Source organism: Pogoniulus pusillus, chromosome 3 (genome assembly GCF_015220805.1).
Source record: "Pogoniulus pusillus isolate bPogPus1 chromosome 3, bPogPus1.pri, whole genome shotgun sequence".
In the NCBI taxonomy this organism is placed as follows: domain Eukaryota; kingdom Metazoa; phylum Chordata; class Aves; order Piciformes; family Lybiidae; genus Pogoniulus; species Pogoniulus pusillus.
The window spans coordinates 2409934-2432335 of record NC_087266.1 but is presented as its reverse complement, the minus strand read 5'-3'; the positions used below and the strand labels follow the sequence as shown (position 1 = coordinate 2432335).

Genomic DNA, 22402 nt, shown 5'->3' with positions numbered 1-22402 from the left:
AGCTTGACTACATAAATAATTCTGCTTCCATGGCTGAGCTTAGAGTCATGCCATAAATAACCCCATTAAAGCCACCTGGACTTGCTACTGTTCATTATAGCGCTGTGAATGTAACTGATGGGCTGCCTGCAGCTGTTTGTTCTGCCCTTAGGGTCTTGATGAATCCCAGTAGCCACCAAAGGGTCTGCTTTGATTTCTAGGAGATGGTTAAATGTTCTTGTAAACAGGAAGGAGGAGGTGGCAATCCGTCAGGTCTCATTTCCCTTTGGAATGTCCTTTTCTAGGCTCAGCTAGAGGAGGATGAGTCTCACATGCAGTTCACATGGAAAGACTGTAAGTGTTGGCAAGTGAAAAGAAGTTAGCTGAGTAGAAGTATTTAATAGTTCAAACAAGTTCTTCACTGAGAGAGTCATTGGCTACTGGAATGGGCTGCCCGGGGAGGTGGTGGAGTCGCCATCCCTCAAGCTGTTCAAGGCAGGATTGGATGTGGCACTTGGTGCCATGGTCTAGCCTTGAGCTCTGTGGTAAAGGGTTGGACTCAATGATTTATGAGGTCTCTTCCAACCTTGGTGATACTGTGATACCTACCAGGGAGACAGATATTTAAGGGTAGTTTTATAGAGTTTATGGTGACCTTCTTTCATTTCTCATCTGAGTGTGCATCTTGCTCAAAATCTGCATCAGGTACCTGAAGGCTGAAAAGAAACTATTCAGGAGCCTTTTCTTCCAACTGCAGTTAGGTTTTAGATGTCATGCTGAGAAATCCTACAGTACATGGAATAGTCAGAACCTATGGAACATCTGTGTTTTGTCTTTTGGGGTGTATATAGGGGTGCCCTGCTGAGGGACCTTGCCAGGATGGATGGGTGGGCAGAGACCAGTGAGATGAGATTGAACAAGGCCAAGTGCAGGGTTCTGCACTTTGGCCACAACAACCCCAAGCAGCACTACAGGCTGGGGCCAGAGCGGCTGAGAGCAGGCAGGCAGAGAGGGCCCTGGGGGTGCTGGCAGAGAGGAGCTGAAGCTGAGGCAGCAGTGCCCAGGTGGGCAGCAGAGCCAATGGCATCCTGGGCTGGCTCAGGAGCAGTGTGGGCAGCAGGACAAGGGAGGTTCTTGTGCCCCTGTGCTCAGCACTGCTCAGGACACAGCTGGAGTGCTGTGTCCAGCTCTGGGCTCCTGAATTGCAGAGAGCTGTTGAGGTGCTGGAAGGTGTTTGGAGCAGGGCAGCAAGGCTGGGGAGGGGCCTGGAGCACAGCCCTGTGAGGAGCGCTTGGGATGTTTAGCCTGGAGAAAAGGAGGCTCAGGAGTGACTTCATTGCTGTCTACAACTACCTGAAGGGAGGCTGTAGCCAGGTGGGGTTGGGCTCTTCTGCCAGGCAACCAGCAACAGAAGATGTGGACAAAGTCTCAAGTTGTGGCAGGGCAGGTCTAGGCTGGATGTGAGGAGGAAGTTGTTGGCAGAGAGAGTGATTGGCATTGGAATGGGCTGCCCAGGGAGGTGGTGGAGTGGCTGTGGCTGGAGGTGTTGCAGCCAAGCCTGGCTGGGGCACTTAGTGCCATGGTCTGGTTGATTGGCCAGGGCTGGGTGCTAGGTTGGACTGGCTGAGCTTGGAGCTCTCTTCCACCCTCATTGATTCTGTAATTCTATGATATTGTGCTCACAAACACAAGACCACAACAGTAACAGCATCCCAGGCTCACAGGATGTTAGGGGTTGGAAGGTACCCAAGGAGATCGAGTCCAACCTCCCTGTCAGAGCAGGACCACACAACCTTGCACAGATCACACAGGAACACATCCAGACAGGTCTTGAATGGCTCCAGAGAAGGAGACTCCTCAACCTCTCTGGGGAGCCTGTGCCAGTGCTCTGGGACTCCTACAGTGAAGAAGTTCCCCCTTGTGTTGAGGCAGAACCTCTTGTGCTGAAGCTTACCCCCGTTGCTCCTTGTCCTTGCTTGTCATTGGAAGTTCCCTCTTGTGTTGAGGTGGAGCCTTTTGTGCTGAAACCTACACCCATTGCTCCTTGCCCTTGCTTGTCACTGCTCCTTGTTCAAGCTTTTTTGCTTTGCACAGCTGGGGTGGAACTAGGCCAGAAATCCAGGGCAGCTCATTGCAAGCAGTGAAATGAATTTTCAGCAAAGCAACAAAAAAATAACCCTAACCCAAAACTATTGGGAGAGTGGATATAGTAGCAAAATGACACAAACAACATTTTTGCTGAGGAATTACTATCATGTGTGAAGAAAATCAGCTTAACAGCTCACAAGTTATTTTAAGAGAGTAATTTCCAAGGACTAAAGAAACTGAATGAACTGGTACAAGGGATGTGAAACCTCACTGCCTTGTCAACAGTCACCATTTAGGTTAGATCATAGAATCAACCAGGTTGGAAGAGATGTGGGCAAGGCTGTCATAAAGTCAAATTGACTGGGCTGAAGAATTGAGCAAAAGAGGAGACCTGCTTGCCTGGGACTAAAACTAGGTGGATCAAACCTTTTGCAGCTGTAGGAAGGGAGGCTTTCATGCAATCAACCAGGTTGGAAGAGAGCTCCAAGATCATCCAGTCCAACCTAGCACCCAGCCCTATCCAATCAACCAGACCATGGCACTAAGTGCCTCAGCCAGGCTTGGCTGCAACATTTCCAGGGATGGTGACTCCACCACCTCCCTGGGCAGCCCATTCCAATGCCAATCACTCTCTCTGGGAAGAACTCCCACATAACATCCAGCCTGTACTTCACCCAGCACAACTTTGGACTGTGTCCCCTTGTTCTCTTGCTGCTTGCCTGGCAGAAGAGACCAACCCCACCTGGCTACATCCTCCCTTCCTGTAGTTGTAGACAGCAATGAGCTCTGCCCTGAGCCTCCTCTGCTGCAGGCTGCACACCCCCAGCTCCCTCAGCCTCTCCTCATAGGGTTTGTGTTCCAGGCCTCTCACCAGCTTCATTGCCCCTCTCTAGACACCTTCCAGCACCTCAACATCTCTCTTGAATTGAGAAGCCCAGAACTGGACACAGCACTCAAAGTGTGGCCTGACCAGTGCTGAGCCCAGGGCAGAAGAACCTCCCTCCTCAGTTTCCTGCACTGATAGGAAGAATCAATTTAAAGTTAGGCTTTTTCTTTCCCTATGTTTACATACTTTTCAGTTGTGATGGTTTGGGTGTTACCCATCCCCCACACACACTTAGGAGAATCACCCAAACTAGGCTCAGTCGATCTGGAAATTACACACAGTATCATCAGGGCTGGAAGAGACCTCACAGATCATCAAGTCCAACCCTTAAATTGAATGAAGCTTTATATTTGCAGCTTAGCACAAGATACCAGAAGATATTTACTATATATACTGAAACATACCAGTTCAAAAGTAGCAGAGAAACACAAAAGCCCTCCCAGAAACCAGAGTCCCTAGGAGGGGCTCCCAACCACCTTTCCACCTTCTTCCCACCCCTCTACCTTACCTCAGACTTTGCCTTATGTTCTAGGTAGTTTGGAGGGTTGGCCGGGGGGGGTTAAGAAGCAGATGGATTAGGCAGGTTAGAGGGAAGTGCAGCCCAAGAAGCCCAGAGGGAGATTCCCTTATCTATATTTACATTCTTCTCCATCTCAGCAAGCCTATGAGTGCAGCAGCCATCCCCACTGTTTCCTTTTCACAGCCTAGCATCTAATTCTTCTCACCAAAACATTCCAGCTAGCTTCAGACTAGCACAATATTCCATTCAGTAAGTGTCCAGCTGGCAGTGCTGGCCACAAAGCCGCTAGGAAGGCTGAGAGCTTGCCGGCAAGCGACAAAAAACCCTCTCCAGTGCCACAGTCTGGGAGTTCATTGCTAAGCCCACCGTGAGGGGTGAGGCAGCCCTGTATTTCCAGTGGGTTTTGTAGTGTAGCTCATAATTGAGTCATTATTCTGAGTTCCTGTGGAGGTTTGGGGATGGCAGGGATGGATTTAGAGAACCGCTCATTTCTACACGCAAACAGAATTCACTTCCCCTTTGTTAACCTGCAGGGTCATGTACAGATGATTTATAAGCTTTCCTTGCACTGCTTTTATAAATCCATCTAGTGCAAACTTTCTTTGGCAGGCTAAGGTTATTTGAGACAAACTTGAGCATCATTCCAAGACCTTTTTCTTCACCGAGCTGCTTGTAACGTTCAGGTTATTGTGCCTCACAGCTAAAAATCGCAGCTAAGGTGATTTGTAAACTTCCATGTCTAGCCTGGACCTTTCCACTGAATTGATGACTTGATTTGAAAGACAGATTTACTCACAGGATGGGTGCTGCTCTTCTTGCATGATTAAAATAGAAGGGGAGAGCATGTTAGTACACATAACAGGGTTCTGTACTTTGGCCACAACAACCCCAAGCAGCGCTACAGGCTGGGGACAGAGTAGCTGGAAAGCAGCCAGGAGGAAAGGGACCTGGGGGTACTGGTAGATAGTAGGCTGAAGATGAGCCAGCAGTGTGCACAGGTGGCCAACAGAGCCAGAGGCATCCTGGGCTGGCTCAGGAGCAGTGTGGCCAGTAGGACAAGGGAGGTTCTTTTTCCTCTGTGCTCAGCACTGCTCAGGCCACACATTGAGTACTGTGTTCAGTTCTGGGCTCCTCAATTCTAGAGAGATGTTGAGGTGCTGGAAGGTGTCCAGAGAAGGGCAACAAAGCTGGTGAGGGGCCTGGAACACAAACCCTGTGAGGAGAGGCTGAGGGAGCTGGGGGTTGTTTAGCCTAGAGAAGAGGAGGCTCAGGGCAGACCTCATTGGTGTCTACAACTACCTGAAGGGAGGCTGTAGCCAGGTGGGGTTGGGCTCTTCTGCCAGGCAAACAGCAACAGAACAAGGGGACACAGTCTCAAGTTGTGGCAAGGGAGATCTAGGCTGGGTGTTAGGAGGAAGTTGCTGGCAGAGAGAGTGATTGGCATTGGAATGGGCTGCCCAGGGAGGTGGTGGAGTCACCACCTCTGGAGGTGTTCCGGAAAAGCCTGTCTGAGGCACTTAGTGCCATGGTCTGGTTGACTGGATAGGGCTGGGAGATAGGTTGGACTGGATGAGCTTGGAGGTCTCTTCCAACCTGGTTGATTCTGATTCTATGATAACAACACTCTGCCCAACCCATTGGCATGGAGGTTCTGTAGAAGGGGCTAAAGGGGCCAGATTTTTATTGTCCCTATAAAACAAGACCAAATAGAACAGAAGAATTATTGAGTGAAAGAATTAAGTACTGATCTAAGTCAACCTCAGCTCAGCCAAGTTGTTGGTGCTCAGTCCCAGTGAAATCTGTAGGACTGTGCCTACCTGGGCTGGTGCCAAGGACAGCCTCTTTCATAAGCCACGTTGAGAAGCAGACCCTGAGAACAGCATAATCATCTGGAAATACAGAATGAAAAATGAGTTTTCCAGCTCTTCACACCTTAAAGTTAATGCTGTGTGCTCTGTTCATTCAGAAGGTATCAGTCAGTGTGTAAGCAGCTGGGGAGCCATCTATAAAATGTGAAACTAAACTCTCCTTGAACCTCAGACTCAGCTAAGTGGGTAGATTTCACCTGCCTTTAGTGGGAATCTTAAAGGAACTCATTACTGGATTAAGCCTCTACTTTGTCACAAGGGAATAATATTGCAGAGATTTCTGTTTTCTGTTTGTTTTATCTTGTTTTTTCCTTTCCACTTAGCCTCTGCCTTCATAGACAAGCTCTGCAATACAGTGTCTGGTGAATGATACCATGCACAGCATCATAGGAAGATGTAATGATAGAGGTTCACTTAGTGCCATGGTCTAGTTGACTGGCTAGGGCTGAGTGATAGGTTGGACTGGATGATCACAGGATGTTAGGGGTTGGAAGGGACCCAAAGAGATCATAGAGTCCATGCCCTAATCCTATGTAACACAGATCACAGAGCAGTACATCCAGACTGGCCTTGAAAGGCTCCAGAGAAGGAGACTCCACAACCTCTCTGGGCAGCCTAGAATCATAGAATCAGCCAGGTTGGAAGAGACCTCCAAGCTCATCCAGTCCAACCTAGCACCCAGCCCTGTCCAGGGCCCTTGCTAGGACTCAATAAGAGGTGAAGGGAAATAGTATGCTTAAAGTCTGGGATACAGAGGATCTGTGATGGCAGATCTTGGAGCAAAGGGTTTAGGATGAGTGGTTCCTTCATTCTCCAAGTTCTGGCAACTAATGAAATCATTATAGGGTAGCTCTTATTGTCTAAGTGGCAAGAAGGAAATGACCTGTGCTGCAACATGAAACAGAACTTAATATCTGATAGCCTCACTCTTGACCTATTTAAACTGGGCTAAGTTTTTCTGGCTAATCAAGAAGCAACAAACCCCAATCCATAGGTCACATTTGCTGAGTGCAGTGAGAGGAATAGGTGAGTCAAGTTACCTACATTTGGGCAATGGACCTTTTCCCTCAGGCATCTCACTGATGCATCAGTAGCATCTCAGGCCCATCAAAACAGTTATAATGCTTGGATGCAAAATCATTCTTGATGGAATTAAGTGATCTGGTGTCAGTCTTCACTCTCCTCAGACTTAAACCAGCGTTTTCCACACTGTCCTCTGTTTGGTGTTTGACATCTTGACATGCATGAAATTCTCTAGCCCCATCAGGAAGCTGATTATGTAAAGCAGAGGTAGAACTGATGTTCTCTGTGTGATAACTGTGCTGACTTTTCCTGGGCAGCTGACAGTGGTTTTACATGGACTTGCATGCAGATATGGATTCCTTTGCAATCACTCATTTGTAATGACTCACTTTATGCACTGTTGACATCCAGCACAGTGCTTCAGACTCTTAAAAGTACACTGGAGAAGAGCAGTAATAGGAAAAGTACTTTGTATGTGGTGGTCTGAAATTGGTAGTGGAGCTATATACTCAAGGGCTGTGCATTTAAGGGTGAGAGCTGGGAACTGGAAATGAGGGCTCAGTGAATCATAGAATCAGTCAGGGTTGGAAGGGGCCACAAAGATCATCTAATTCCAATCCCCTCTGCCAGGCTGCCTACAGCCTCAGCCAGCCTGGCCTCAAACACCTCCAGCCATGGGGCCTCAACCACCTCCCATGCCAGCCTCTCACCACTCTCATGCTCAACAACTTCTTCCTCACATCCACTCTGAATCTCCCCACCTCCAGCTTTGTTCCATTCCCCCAAGTCCTGTCACTCCCTGACAGCCTAAAAAGTCCCTCCCCAGCTTTTTTTGTAGTCTCCCTTCAAATACTGGAAGGCCACAGCAAGGTCACCTGGGAGCCTCCTCTTCTCCAGACAGTGAAGAAGTTGGAAGCTGTGATGTTTCACTACACAGGTGAAGCCCAGGTGAACCTCATGAGGCTCAACAAAAGTAAGTGCAGGGTGCTGTACCTGACTGGGAACAACCTCCCTGTCAGTGCAGACTAGGGGATGAGGTGATAGAAAACAGCCCTGCACAAAAGGACTTGGGGGTGCTGGTGAATGAGAAGCTGGACATGAGCAGACAGGGTGAGACTGCAGCACAGAAATGCAATGGCATCCTGGGCAGCATCAAAAGCAGCATGGCCAGCAGATGGAGAGAGGCGATTCTACCAATTTGCTTTGGTGAGACCTCACCTGGAGTACTGTGTCCAGCTCTGAGGCCCTCAATACAGGACATGGACCTGATGGAGTGGGTCCAGAGAAGGGCTACAAAAATGATCAGGGGATCAGAGCATCTCTGCTGTGAAGACAGGCTTAGGGAGCTGGGGGTGTTCAGCCTGCAGAAGAGAAGGTTTCAGGGAGACCTAAAAGCAACCTCCCAGTACCTGAAGTGGGCTACAAGAGGGCTGCAGAGTGACTGTTTACAAAGGTCTACAGTGATAGGGCAAGGGACAGTGGCTTAAAACTGGAAAAGGGCAGATTTAGATTGGATGAAGGTAGTGGAGCACTGGAACAGGTTGTCTAGGAAGGAGGTTGGGATGCTATCCATGGAGATATTCCAAGTGAGCCTCAACAGGGCTCTGGGCAATCTGATGTAAAGGAAGATGTGTCTGCTTACTGCTGGGTTGGACTAGATGACCTTCAGAGATCCCTCCTAACCCAGCCCATTCTATGATGGGCCAATGGAATGAGAGCTAATGGCATCCTGGGCTGGCTCAGGAGCAGTGTGGGCAGCAGGACAAGAGAGGTTCTTCTGCCCCTGTGCTCAGCACTGCTCAGGCCACCCCTGGAGTGCTGTGTCCAGTTCTGGGCTCCTCAATTCAAGAGAGCTGTTGAGGTGCTGGAAGGTGTTTGGAGTAGGGCAGCAAGGCTGGTGAGGGGCCTGGAGCACAGCCCTGTGAGGAGAGGCTGAGGGAGCTGGGGGTGTGCAGCCTGCAGCAGAGGAGGCTCAGGGCAGAGCTCATTGCTGCCTGCAGCTGCCTGCAGGGAGGCTGTAGCCAGGTGGGGTTGGGCTCTGCTGCCAGGCAAAGCAGCAACAGAACAAGGGGACACAGTCTCAAGTTGTGTTGGGAGAGGTCTAGGCTGGATGTTAGGAGGAAGTTCCTGGCAGAGAGAGTGATTGGCATTGGAATGGGCTGCCCAGGGAGGTGGTGGAGTGGCCTTGGCTGGAGGTGTTCAAAGCCTGCATGAGGCACTTAGTGCCATGGTCTGGTTGGTTGCCCAGGGCTGGGTGTTAGGTTGGACTGGATGATCTTGGAGGTCTCTTCCAGCCTGGCTGATTGTGTGATTCTGTGTATTTTAAAGCCATGAACAGGTTCATATAACTCTGTAATCAGATGCCACTTTGGACAATCTTCCTTCATCTTGTAACTTGTTCATCTGCAGCACTCTTGCAGCGTAGTGGCAAACATTAACCTGGAGCAACTGAACTTATGGAAGTACAGGGTCTTCAAAGCTAGGCTTCAGAAGGTACCATCAGAATCTTCCCTGGCTCAACACTAAAATTACAAACCCACTCCTGAAGGCCTTAACTTGGTCTTAGAACAGTTGTTGGAGGCCAGGAAATGTTTTGTACCAGCAGGGATTTCATCCTCAGCCTCGCAGAACCGTAGCCTGCTGATTTGTGAGCTTGTGATCTCCCATGTTTTATTTGTGTGGAGAGAAGCTTTCTCTCCAGGGGAATAAAGTATGTGCAGCCCAGTGCTGTTCCACAAGGCTAGCACAGGCTCTGCCTGGCAGGTCTCTGCTGTGTGGATTGTGAAGGAATAAGTGAATCCAGACAATCAGCAGCGCTAACAAGAGCTATCATCGTACAAAACATAAAGGTTTTTGATGTAGTTGGGATTGTGAGTAGAGATTTTAGCCTACCCATTGCCAAGATGAACTTATCCTTTAAAGTCTTCAAAGCTTTTTTGTTATTAAAAATGCAATAAAGGACTCAAAAGAGCCAAAACATTTGAAATAAAAGTCTTCAGGAAGGCTTTCATTTCAATTCCTGTTTTTAACTCCCTTTCCCTTTGCTTATTGAGAAATATTTGTCAGGAGATCTTGATGTGGAGAGGGGGAGGAGGGAAAAAAAAAAAGGTAGTAGATGAAATGAGCTGTAGTTATTTTTGTGAGAATTCCAAATCCTCCAAAATCTAAATGTCTTTGTGGTTAGCAGATGAAAAGGACATACAAAAACAGGGCGGGGAGGGGGAAGCAGAAAACTCCCAAGGAGGTAGAAAATGCAACTTAGGTTTTAAATAGAGATTGCCACTTACAAGCTGGTAGTTAAAAATCTGTCTTAGCACATTTATCTGGCCAGAGGCAAAAATTCTCTCAGCTTTAGGACAGCTTTTAAGCCACTTTTCTGTTTTGCAGTAGTCATAGAATCATAGAACCAACCAGGCTGGAAGAGACCTCCAAGATCATCCAGTCCAACCTAGCACCCAGCCCCATCCAATCAACCAGACCATGGCAGTAAGTGCCTCATCCAGGCCTTTCCTGAACACCTCCAGGGTTGGTGACTCCACCACCTCCCTGGGCAGCCCATTCCAATGCCAATCACTCTCTCTGTGAAGAACTTCCTTGGTCAGGTTCAATCAAGGGAGATGTAACTCTGAAGGACCACTGAAGGATGTAAAAACTTGTGTTCTAAGCTGGCATTTCCAACCTGGCCCAAACCATTGTGGCAATGGTGATATCATCAGTCTGGCTCTGACCATTAGGTCACAAAACATTTGGTCTGATTAAGTCATGTCTCTAGCCAAGAATAGCATATGCCCAGTGGCATCAGTAGTCCTGGTCTTCACTGACCTTAGGTGTACTGTGATGGGTAAAGTTTTCTTCTCTCCCATCAATGCAAATTTATGGAGCCCCTCAAAGGACAATGCACAGCCTATTGAATTCCAGCCCTGTTTGCTTTCTGCCACATAAGGACTAATTCCCATCATGTCACTTTCAGTTCAGTATTCTTCTCTATCTCCAAAGGTGACCTCAGCAGTCACACCATGAGCTCAGAGGTTCTTTTTGTTTGAATCACAGACTCAACCAGGTTGGAAGAGACCTCCAAGCTCAGCCAGCCCAACCTAGCACCCAGCCCTGCCCAACCAACTAGACCATGGCACTAAGTGCCTCATCCAGGCTTGGCTTCCACGACTCCAGGCACAGCCACTCCACCACCTCCCTGGGCAGCCCATTCCAATGCCAATCACTCTCTCTGCCAGCAACTTCGTCCTCACATCCAGCCTAGACCTCCCTGGCACAAATCCCCTGTGTCTCCTTGTTCTGTTGCTGGCTGCTTGGCAGAAGAGTCCAACCCCACCTGGCTACAGCCTCCCTTCAGGGAGCTGCAGACGGCAATGAGCTCTGCCCTGAGCCTCCTCTTCTCCAGTCTAAACACCCCCAGCTCCCTCAGCCTCTCCTCACAGGGCTCTGCTCCAGGCCCCTCCCCAGCCTTGCTGCCCTGCTCCAAACACCTTCCAGCACCTCAACAGCTCTCTGCAATTCAGGAGCCCACAACTGGACACAGCACTCCAGGGGTGTCCTGAGCAGTGCTGAGCACAGGGGCACAAGAACCTCCCCTGTCCTGCTGCCCACACTGCTCCTGAGCCAGCCCAGGATGCCATTGGCTCTGCTGCCCACCTGGGCACTGCTGCCTCAGCTTCAGCTCCTCTCTGCCAGCACCCCCAGGGCCCTCTCTGCCTGGCTGCTCTCAGCCACTCAGTCCCTAGCCTGTAGCACTGCTTGGGGTTGTTGTAGTCCAAGTGCAGAAACTGAAAGGAGTCTGGTGAAGAATCCTTGTTAGGAACTTCATTTAATACATGAGGAATTCTTCCTTCTCTGGAAAGCCTTAACTCACATTCCTGAAAGCAGAGAGTTCCAATTAAGCATCAAAGACAAAAAAGCAGAATCCTGCACTTGGGAATATTTATTTTTCTTCAACAAATCTCAACTCCAGGCCCCAAGTCCATCAAAACCTGGCATTTCATCTCCTATTATTCACCAGCAAGAGAGAGTTTAAAGTAAGGTTCAGAACAATAAATAAAGGAAAGATTGACATGAGTACAAAAGTAAATAACAGCAACCAGCAACAGAACAAGGGGACAGAGTCTCAATTTGTAGCAGGGGAGGTCTAGGCTGGATGTGAGGAGGAAGTTGCTGGCAGAGAGAGTGATTGGCATTGGAATGGGCTGCTCAGGGAGGTGGTGGAGTTGCTCTGCCTGGAGGTGTTGAAGCCAAGCCTGGCTGGGGCACTTAGTGCCATGGTCTGGTTGATTGGGCAGGGCTGGGTGCTAGGTTGGGCTGGATGAGCTTGGAGCTCTCTTCCAGCATGTTTGATTCAATGACACAAATTGGTGGTCAGTCCCTAGCATTTAAGCCAAGTATTGAAAGACAGTAGAAATATGGTAGAAACTAGATGCTGATGAAAAGCAGGAGAAGAGTTTGATAAGAGTTTTGTCTCACAGATTTATGGCTTTGCAGACAGGAACTGGGCAACCTTCATGCAAATATTATGTTCAGGTAGTTGTAGACAGCAATGAGCTCAGGGGTGGCCTCATTGCTGTCTAGAATTCTCTAAGGGAGGCTGTAGCCAGGTGGGGTTGGGCTCTTCTGCCAGGCACCCAGCAACAGAACAAGAGGACACAGTCTCAAGTTGTGCCAGGGAGGTCTAGGCTGGATGTGAGGAGGAAGTTGCTGGCAGAGAGAGTGATTGGCATTGGAATGGGCTGCCCAGGGAGGTGGTGGAGTGGCTGTGCCTGGAGGTGTTGAAGCCAAGCCTGGCTGGGGCACTTAGTGCCATTGTCTGGTTGGTTGGGCAGGGCTGGGTGCTAGGTTGGAGTGGATGATCTTGGAGCTCTCTTCCAACCAGGTTGATTCTATGACATGAAGCAGGCAAGCTGGATGAGGCCTTGAGCAACCTGCTGTAGTGGGAGGTGTCCCTGTCTATGGCAGGGGGTTGCAGCTGGATGATCCTTGAGGTCCTTTCCAACCTAGACCATTCTATGATGCTTTTCTATGATTCTCCACTTAGAGGTGAGAGTTCTTTTAGCAAGTGTCCCATCTGTAGCACACTGTACATTGTGGAGCTGCACAGGGTGGGTAGGAGTTGTGATCCATTAGCAGGGGGGTTGCTGATGACTGCTCCTGCTCTCACTGTGGCTGTTTCTATGAAGAACTCCCAAGAGGCCTGTTGTGCTGGGTGCTGTGCTCACAGAGTAAGAGGCTCAGTCTGGGAGGACAGGCATACAAGTATTTTCATCAAATCAGGTTGGAAGACACCTCCAAGATCTCCTTTACTCTGCTCTCAGACCCCACCTGGAGTACTCTGTGCAGTTCTGGAGCCCCCAGAACAAGAAGGACTTTGAACTGTTGGAGCCAGTCCAGAGGAGGGCCACAAAGATGCTCAGAGGGCTGCAGCAGCTCTGCTGTAAGGCCAGGCTGAGAGAGTTTGGGCTCTTCAGCTTGCAGAAGGGAAGACCTTGAGCAGACCTTGGAGTGGCTTTCCAGTACAGGAAAGCTGGGGAGGGACTATTGACAAGGTCTTGTGATGACAGGACAAGGGGGAATGGGTTTAAACTGGCAGAGGGGAGATTCAAACTAGATGTTAGGAGAGGAGAGTGGTGAGACACTGGCACAGGTTGCCCAGGGAGGTTGTGGCTGCTCCATCCCTGGAGGTGTTCAAGGTCAGGTTGGATGAGGCCTTGAGCAAGCTGTTCTAGCAGAGGTGTCCTTGCCTTTGGTGGGGGTTTGGAACTGGATGATCTTTGAGGTCCCTTTTAACCTAACCCATTCTATGATGCCAAGAGCTCTTCCCTCCTCTGTCATGCACAGGTTTTATACCTCTTTTGTGCACACTTCTTTTTTTCCTGTACATGTAGACTTGCTGCTTCTGCACATGTATTGGAGACCTGTACTCAGTTGTCCTGCAGGGCCCAGCAGGAATCATTTAGGCCAACTGAAGGTCTCCAGTTAGGGTCACTTTGTAACTCCAGGATGCTACTCAGGGCTTCAGCTCCAGGAGATGAAAACTTAGGCATCCTGAGTGACATTGCAAAACCATCTCTGAAGGTCACTGTTCCTCCTGCTCAGGGGTGATAGCAAAGCTGATGAATTCATTTTCACTCTCTGGAGAGCATCTTTTAATCTTGATTTCCTCATCCATGGAAGGAGAAGAAATAGCTCTTACCTTCCAGATAAACTCAGTTTGAGCTATGTTAAATGCATTTTGATCCTCGAGTGCAGTGAGCAGTCATCCTGGCACCAGAAGCTCAATTACAAACAGGTGCTCTATTTATTGGCATCAAGACCAGTAGTTATTCCTGCATCACTAATTGATGGGTGCTTTAAAAGGAGGCAAACAGGCCTTAAATTATGCAGACCTTGCTTTTAGGGCATGATCTGTGAAGGAGCAAACACATGACCTTCAGTTAGCAATGCCAGCACAAAGCCATAAACGTGAGCTGAACTGGAAGAGAAGACTCTTGTGGCCAAATGCCACTTGCGGTCAGGGCACCACTTGCCCACTGGACAGACTCAAGGAGTTCCTTTCTGTTTATGGCAGAAGGCTCCTGGCACAGCTGGCAGCTCCTGGCTTGGACAGATCCACTCTGATATGGGTCAAGAACTGACTGGAGGGCTGGGCCCAGAGAGTGGTGGGGAATGGTGCCACATCCAGCTGGCACCAGTGGTGTGCTCCAGGGATCAGTGCTGGGCACAGTCCTGTTCAATGTCTTTATTGGTGATCTGAAGCAGGGGATTGAGTCCAGCAGCAGTGAGTTTGAAGATGGCACCAAGCTAGGAGCAGCTGTGGAGCTGTTGGAGGGTAGCAGAGCCCTGCAGAGGGACCTGGCCAGGCTGAATGGGTGGGCAGAGGCCAAGGGGATGAGACTGAACAAGGCCAAGGGCAGGGTTCTACATCTCTCCACAGCAACTCCAAGCAGCACTGCAGACTGGGGACAGAGTGGCTGAGAGCAGCCAAGCAGAAAGGGACCTGGGGATGCTGGTAGGGAGTAGTTGAAGCTGAGGCAGCAGTGCCCAGGTGGGCAGCAGAGCCAATGGCATCCTGACCTGGCTCAGGAGCAGTGTGGGCAGCAGGACAAGGGAGGTTCTTGTGCCCCTGTGCTCAGCACTGCTCAGGCCACCCCTGGAGTGCTGTGTCCAGTTGTGGGCTCCTGAATTGCAGAGAGCTGTTGAGGTGCTGGAAGGTGTTGAGAGAATTGCAGCAAGGCTGGGGGGGGGGCCTGGAGCACAGCCCTGTGAGGAGAGGCTGAGGGAGCTGGGGGTGTGCAGCCTGCAGCAGAGGAGGCTCAGGGCAGAGCTCATTGCTGCCTGCAGCTCTCTGAAAGGAGGCTGTAGCCAGGTGGGGTTGGGCTCTGCTGCCAGGCAAGCAGCAAGAGAAGAAGGGGACAGAGTCTCAAGTTGTGGCAGGGCAGGTCTAGGCTGGGTGTTAGGAGGAAGTTGCTGGCAGAGAGAGTGATTGGCATTGGAATGGGCTGCCCAGGGAGGTGGTGGAGTCACTGTCCCTGGAGGTGTTCAAGAATAGCCTGGCTGGGGCACTTAGTGCCATGGTCTGGTTGGTTGGGCAGGGCTGGGTGCTAGGTTGGACTGGCTGAGCTTGGAGCTCTCTTCCAAGCTGCTTGCTTCTATGATTCTAAACCAAATTCACCCACTTCAGAGAGCTGATTCTATCATAACTACCTGGAGGTGTTGAAGCAAAGCCTGGATTTGAGCAGAAGCATAGTCCTTGCACAAGGCAGGCTCATCTAAGTGTGTATACCTCATTTACTTCAGGAGAAAATCATGCCTGGGCAAGCCAGTGCATCTCTAGGCCTATTTCTGCCCCATCAGGCCTACCACAACAGATTTCCTTCCATATCTTTACATTAGATGCTTTTCCCAGATATTCCCCATAAGTTTCCTCCTAAAGCCCATGCAAGGTTATGAAAGCCAGGCTTAGCTCCTCAACCAAACTCAGGCTTTCAGCTCTGCATTTCTTTTTGGGATAAGAAAAAAAACCTCTTGACAGAGGCTGCAGATTGCCTCAGATGAAGCAACTTGAAATGGGAAAATCCCAGTTAAGACAGATGTTTAATTATTAATTTTTCTATGAATATGTTGGAGGTCAGCAGAACTGCCCAGGAAGCTCTGAGCAATTTCACCTGGGCTTATATTTTAGCACTAAATCCATATTTGTTAAAGGATTTAGCAGGCAGGGCAGAAGCAGCTAAATCTTTGCTTCTGCATCCCATGAATGCTTAAGGAAACACCTCACCTGCATTGCTCTTCTCTAAGCTGGAAAGCTTTAAACTATTGTCAAGCCAACTGGGGGGACTTTGCAAGGAGGTAAACATGTAAAAGTGGTTAGGGCATAAATGAAGCCATTGGAACAGGCTGCCATGATCAGTCCAACCTATCACCCAGCCCTATCCAATCAACTAGACCATGGCACTTTAGGTGCTTGCTAATTTTCATTAGGGGATGCATGCAGAGTCCATGATGTGGCAGGGTGACATTAGTTTAAATGCTAAATAGAACTGAGCCACAGATATGGTTTGTACCATTATAGAATCACTGAATCAACCAGGTTGGAAGAGACCTCCAAGATCATAGAATCATACAATCAGCCAGGTTGGAAGAGACCTCCAAGCTCATCCAGCCCAACCTAGCACCCAGCCCTGGCCAATCAACCAGAGCATGGCACTAAGTGCCTCAGCCAGGCTTTGCTTGAACACCTTCAGGGATGGTGACTCCACCAGCTCCCTGGGCAGCCCATTCCAATGCCAATCACTCTCTCCGCCAGGAACTTTATCCTAACATCCAGCCTAGACCTTCCCTGACACAGCCTGAGACTGTATTCCCTTGTTCTATTGCTGGTTGCCTGGCAGAAGAGACCAAATCCAACCTATCACCCAGTCCTATCCAATCAAGTTGATGATGGCACTTTAGGTCCTCGCTAATCTTCGTTAGGGGATGTGTGTAGAGACCATGATGGGGCAGGGTGACATTAGATTAAATGCTAAATAGAACTGAGCCACAGATATGGCTTGTGCCATTGTAGAGTCATAGAATCAACCAGGCTGGAAGAGAGTTCCAAGCTCAGCCAGGCCAACCTAGCACCCAGCCCTGCCCAACCAACCAGACCATGGCACTAAGTGCCCCAGCCAGGCTTGGCTTCAACACCTCCAGCCACAGCCACTCCACCACCTCCCTGGGCAGCCCATTCCAATGCCAATCACTCTCTCTGCCAGGAACTTCCTCCTCACATCCAGCCTAGACTTTCCTCAGCACAACTTCAGACTGTGTCCCCTTGTTCTCTTGCTGCTTGCCTGGCAGCAGAGCCCAACCCCACCTGGCTACAGCCTCCTTGCAGGTAGTTGTAGACAGCAATGAGCTCTGCCCTGAGCCTCCCTTATGACTCTTTAGAAAGCTTTGAGAAATTCTCAGACAACTTTTATGGAGCAGAGGTTGGACTGGATGTGCTTGGAGGGCTCTTCCAGCCTGGTTGATTGTATGAGTCAGTCATGAGGAGACAGTGAGGGAGAGAAGGCATTTTTCTGAGGAGCAGCCAGCAGGTAGTTTGGGCTGGCCTCATGGGCTGGTTGCTAGCTGAGGTAAGCAGTGATGGAATGAAGCAGGTCCTGAAACTGAAGATAATAATTTCATTATTATTATTACTTACATGAAAACAGGATCAGAATTCCCTTGGGATGGTACTACCCTTTTCTCAGGACAATATTTATGATGCACCTGAGAGCCTTGGGTGAATCACCCAAACCTCAGCAGTGCCTTGAGTGCAGTCTGCTCCAAAAGTTCACTGTGAAGGAGCTCCTCTGGAGCTACATTGCCTTTCCTCACTGAGGGCACCTAAGCTCAGCTGAGTTCTTCAGGTAGGAATGTGGCATAAGATGAGGTGAAACCAAGGCAGTGGAAGGCACCAAAAGCAACATGGCAAAACCTCAGAGGGTAGAAGAGAAATGAACTTGATTCTTTAGATAGAACTTGCATCCATGAATCAGTTGATGTTTGTCAGCACCCCCTCTGCCAAGTGAAAGTGGCAGGGGGCAAAATACAGGCTGTCACTCAAAGCCTAGGTGTCTCCCACAGGGCTGCAGGGGCTGATTGTGCCTTTTGGGGGGGACAGCCTCATATTCCCAGTTAAAAGCAGGGCTGCATGAGCTGATTGTGCCTTTTTGGGGGGACAGCCTCATATTCCCAGTTAAAAGCAGGGCTGCATGGGCTGATTGTGCCTTTTTGGGGGGACAGCCTCATATTTCCAGTTAAAAGCAGGGCTGCATGAGCTGATTGTACCTTTTTGGGGGGACAGCCTCATATTCCCAGTTAAAAGCAGGGCTGCATGGGCTGATTGTGCCTTTTTGGGGGGACAGCCTCATATTCCCAGTTAAAAGCAGGACTGCATCAGCTGATTGTGCCTTTTTGGGGGGACAGCCTCATATTCCCAGTTAAAAGCAGGACTGCATGAGCTGATTGTACCTTTTTGGGGGGACAGCCTCATATTCCCAGTTAAAAGCAGGACTGCATGAGCTGATTGTACCTTTTTGGGGGGACAGCCTCATATTTCCAGTTAAAAACAGGGCTGCATGAGCTGATTGTACCTTTTTGGGGGGACAGCCTCATATTCCCAGTTAAAAGCAGGGCTGCATGAGCTGATTGTACCTTTTTGGGGGGACAGCCTCATATTCCCAGTTAAAAGCAGGGCTGCATGGGCTGACTGTGCCTTTTTGGGGGGACAGCCTCATATTTCCAGTTAAAAGCAGGGCTGCATGAGCTGATTGTACCTTTTTGGGGGGACAGCCTCATATTCCCAGTTAAAAACAGGGCTGCAGGGGCTGATTGTACCTTTTTGGGGGGACAGCCTCATATTCCCAGTTAAAAACAGGGCTGCATGGGCTGACTGTGCCTTTTTGGGGGGACAGCCTCATATTTCCAGTTAAAAACAGGGCTGCATGAGCTGATTGTACCTTTTTGGGGGGACAGCCTCATATTCCCAGTTAAAAACAGGGCTGCAGGGGCTGATTGTACCTTTTTGGGGGGACAGCCTCATATTCCCAGTTAAAAGCAGGGCTGCATGAGCTGACTGTGCCTTTTTGGGGGGACAGCCTCATATTTCCAGTTAAAAGCAGGGCTGCATGGGCTGATTGTGCCTTTTTGGGGGGACAGCCTCATATTTCCAGTTAAAAGCAGGGCTGCATGAGCTGATTGTACCTTTTTGGGGGGGACAGCCTCATATTTCCAGTTAAAAGCAGGGCTGCATGGGCTGATTGTGCCTTTTTGGGGGGGACAGCCTCATATTTCCAGTTAAAAACAGGGCTGCATGAGCTGATTGTACCTTTTTGGGGGGACAGCCTCATATTTCCAGTTAAAAGCAGGGCTGCATGGGCTGACTGTGCCTTTTTGGGGGGACAGCCTCATATTTCCAGTTAAAAGCAGGGCTGCATGAGCTGATTGTACCTTTTTAGGGGGACAGTCTCATATTTCCAGTTAAAAGCAGGGCTGCATGAGATGATTGTGCCTTTTTGGGGGGGACAGCCTCATATTTCCAGTTAAAAACAGGGCTGCATGAGCTGATTGTGCCTTTTGGGGGGGACAGCCTCATATTCCCAGTTAAAAGCAGGGCTGCATGGGCTGACTGTGCCTTTTTGGGGGGACAGCCTCATATTCCCAGTTAAAAGCAGGGCTGCATGGGCTGACTGTGCCTTTTTGGGGGGACAGCCTCATATTCCCAGTTAAAAGCAGGGCTGCATGGGCTGATTGTACCTTTTTGGGGACAGCCTCATATTCCCTGTTAAAACCAAGCACCAGATTTGCTCAGGAGATCCTTCAAGGACCCACAGGCAGCTTGGTGAGCTGAAGTAAAACACAATGCACCTCTAGGAAAGGATAAGGAAGGGCTAAGCTGTTCATACAAACAGTGGAAGAGATTAAAGATGAAAGGAAATATTTAGTCACCTTTTGGGAGCAGCTGGTGTGAAAATATTTAACAGGCAGGTCTTTTATGCCCAGGCACAGCGTTCTGCCTAAGCTTCAATAGGCAGGAGCAATAAAGTGCAGCTGGGCAGCCTGTGAATGCTGTAATAGGAGAATTAAAAGCTTTCCTTCTCATTTGCTCACACAGCTCAGGTGGTAGCTAATCATGTCCTCTAATTTTAACAGCAGAACTGGGAAGTGTTCTGAAGAAAAAACCCAAACCTGTAGCTGGTCATAAGAACAGAGGTGGCAAATTCTATCCCTGGGAATCATTGAATCAGGCAGGTTGGAAGAGACCTCCAAGATCATCCAGTCCAACCTAGCACCTGGCCCTGGTCAAGCAACTAGACCATGGCACTAAGTGCCTCATCCAGGCTTTGCCTCAACACCTCCAGGGATGGTGACTCCACCACCTCCCTGGGCAGCCCATTCCAATGCCAATCACTCTCTCTGCCAGGAACTTCCTCCTAATACCTAGCCTAGACCTCCTCTGGCACAACTTGAGACTGTGTCCCCTTGTTCTCTTGCTGGTTGCCTGGCAGAAGAGACCAACCCCACCTGGCTACAGCCTTCCTTCAGGTAGTTGTAGACAGCAATGAGCTCTGCCCTGAGCCTCCTCTTCTCCAGGCTAAACAACTCCAGCTCCCTCACCCTCTCCTCACTGGGCTCTGCTTCAGGCCTTTCACCAGCTTTATCACCCTTCCCTGGACACCTTCCAGCACCTCAACATCTCTCTTGAATTGAGGGGCCCAGAACTGGACACAGTACTCAAGGTGTGGCCTGAGCAGTGTTGAGTACAGGGGAAGAAGAACCTCTCTCGTCCTACTGGCCACACTCTTCCTGATCCAGGCCAGGATGCCACTGGCTCTGCTGCCCACCTGGGCACACTGCTGGCTCATCTTCAGCCTACTATCTACCAGTAACCCCAGGTCCCTTTCTGCCTGGCTGCTCTCAGTCACTCTGTCCCCAGCCTGTAGTGTTCATAGAATCATGCTTGGGGACTGAACGATGAAGTAATTATTCACATGCCCTTTTCTGTAGCTCAGCCTTAGTTGTCTTGAGCTGCCTGAAAAGACCCAGGTTTGAGTGGAAACTTAATCTGAAATCCATTTGGATCACTCCTTTGAGTGCCAGCTGAAAAGTAAAAGCTACTCTTGACTGTTTAAGCGCCCGCTAGAAACCTGTGAGCGTTTCAGAGCACCATGTTAGAAAGAGCCAGGGCATACAGCAGGGTGTTTAAACTCTGTGCTTCCCATCAATCTTTGAACTGGCAGCTAAATGGAAGATTGAGATTCCAGAGTTCCTGGCTCCTGGTTGCCTGTCAGCAGTAATTAACCCACGTTTTAGGGAGACTGTCGCAAGCGGTTTGCGTCACAAGCGTTACTCACGGCTCAGGGTCTTTGTTGCAGCTCTTGGCCCCTGGGAATCCAAACTACCTCACATAGCCATTAAACAGGAATTGGACATTGAGGACCCAGAGCCTGCACTGCCCTGGGGGTAGTGGTATGGCTGGGGTCTCAGCTGGGTGGGAGATGAAACCTCAAGTGTCCCCAGCGCTCCCATTCTGGGATAGCCTTGGAGCTGTTTGCTTTGGACCGTGCAGTGCACGTCCCTGCCCCCTGTGTGCAAAGCTGCTCTGTGGCAGCATGTTGTCTGAGAAATGGTTCAGCCAAGAGGAAAATGTCCCACTGGGTTTTCCATCCCATTTCATAGCAACAGCTCCACAGAGATTCTGCCTTTCAGAGAGTGCTTTTTTCCCCCCCCTCTCCTCACCATTTTTGAATGTCGCTCCATTATTCTCGTTCCACATCTTTAACTCCAAGAAGGCATCTGACTAGCACTCCAAATAGAATCATAGAATCAGCCAGGCTGGAAGAGAGCTCCAAGCTCAGCCAGCCCAACCTAGCACCCAGCCCCATACAGTCAACTAGACCATGGCACTGAGTGCCCCAGCCAGGCTTGGCTGCAACACCTCCAGGCACAGCAACTCCACCACCTCCCTGGGCAGCCCATTCCAATGCCAATCACTCTCTCTGCCAGGAACTTCCTCCTCACATCCAGCCTAGACCTGCCCTGCCACAGCTTCAGACTCTGTCCCCTTCTTCTCTTGCTGCTTGCCTGGCAGCAGAGCCCAACCCCACCTGGCTACAGCCTCTCTTCAGGTAGTTGTAGACAGCAATGAGCTCTGTCCTGAGCCTCCTCTGCTGCAGGCTGCACACCCCCAGCTCCCTCAGCCTCTCCTCACAGGGCTGTGCTCCAGGCCCCTCCCCAGCCTTGTTGCTCTTCTGCAAACACCTTCCAGCACCTCAACATCTCTCTTGAATTGAGGAGCCCAGAACTGGACACAGCACTCAAGCTGTGGCCTGGGTTTTGGTTGGGTTTTTTTTTGCCTCCACTGTCAACCTGTAGACATCTGACTTGCTATAAGCTGCATTTCCCAGTCCTAGCAAGAGGACTGAAGATTGGATGTCAGGATATCTAGGTGGTGCTGTACCTGCCACAGCATCCACATATACCTGTGGATTCATCACTTTACTTCTTTATGCTTGAGGACTTTTTATGTGAGGTCCTGCACCTGGCTTGGAATGGCCCTGGGATTGGATAGGGCTGAGTGCTAAATTGGACTGGATGATCTTGGAGGTCTCTTGCAACCTGATTGATTCTGTGATACAGAATGGGGCAAGAATAGGAGAGCAGGTCTGCACAGAAGGACTTTGCAGTTATGGTGGATGAAAAGCTGGAAATGAACTCTCACAGCACAGAAGCAAAGCCAGATGGGGGGTGGTCTCTTCTGCCAGGCAAGCAGCAAGAGAACAAGGGGACACAGTCTCAAGTTGTGTCAGGGCAGGTCTAGACTGGATGTTAGGAGGAAGTTGTTGGCAGAGAGAGTGATTGGCATTGGAATGGGCTGCCCAGGGAGGTGGTGGAGTGGCCGTGGCTGGAGGTGTTGCAGCCAAGCCTGGCTGGGGCACTTAGTGCCATGGTCTGATTATATGGGACTGGGTGCTAGGTTGGACTGGATGATCTTGGATGTCTCTTCCAAAC

General features: G+C 49.9%; 1 protein-coding gene across 8 annotated transcripts in view; it reads left to right on the top strand.

Moving 5' to 3' along the window:
• TENM4 (teneurin transmembrane protein 4) overlaps nt 1–22402 on the top strand; it is a 704151-nt gene that overhangs the window by 522075 nt on the left and 159674 nt on the right. The gene's annotated exons all lie outside the window — the stretch shown is intronic.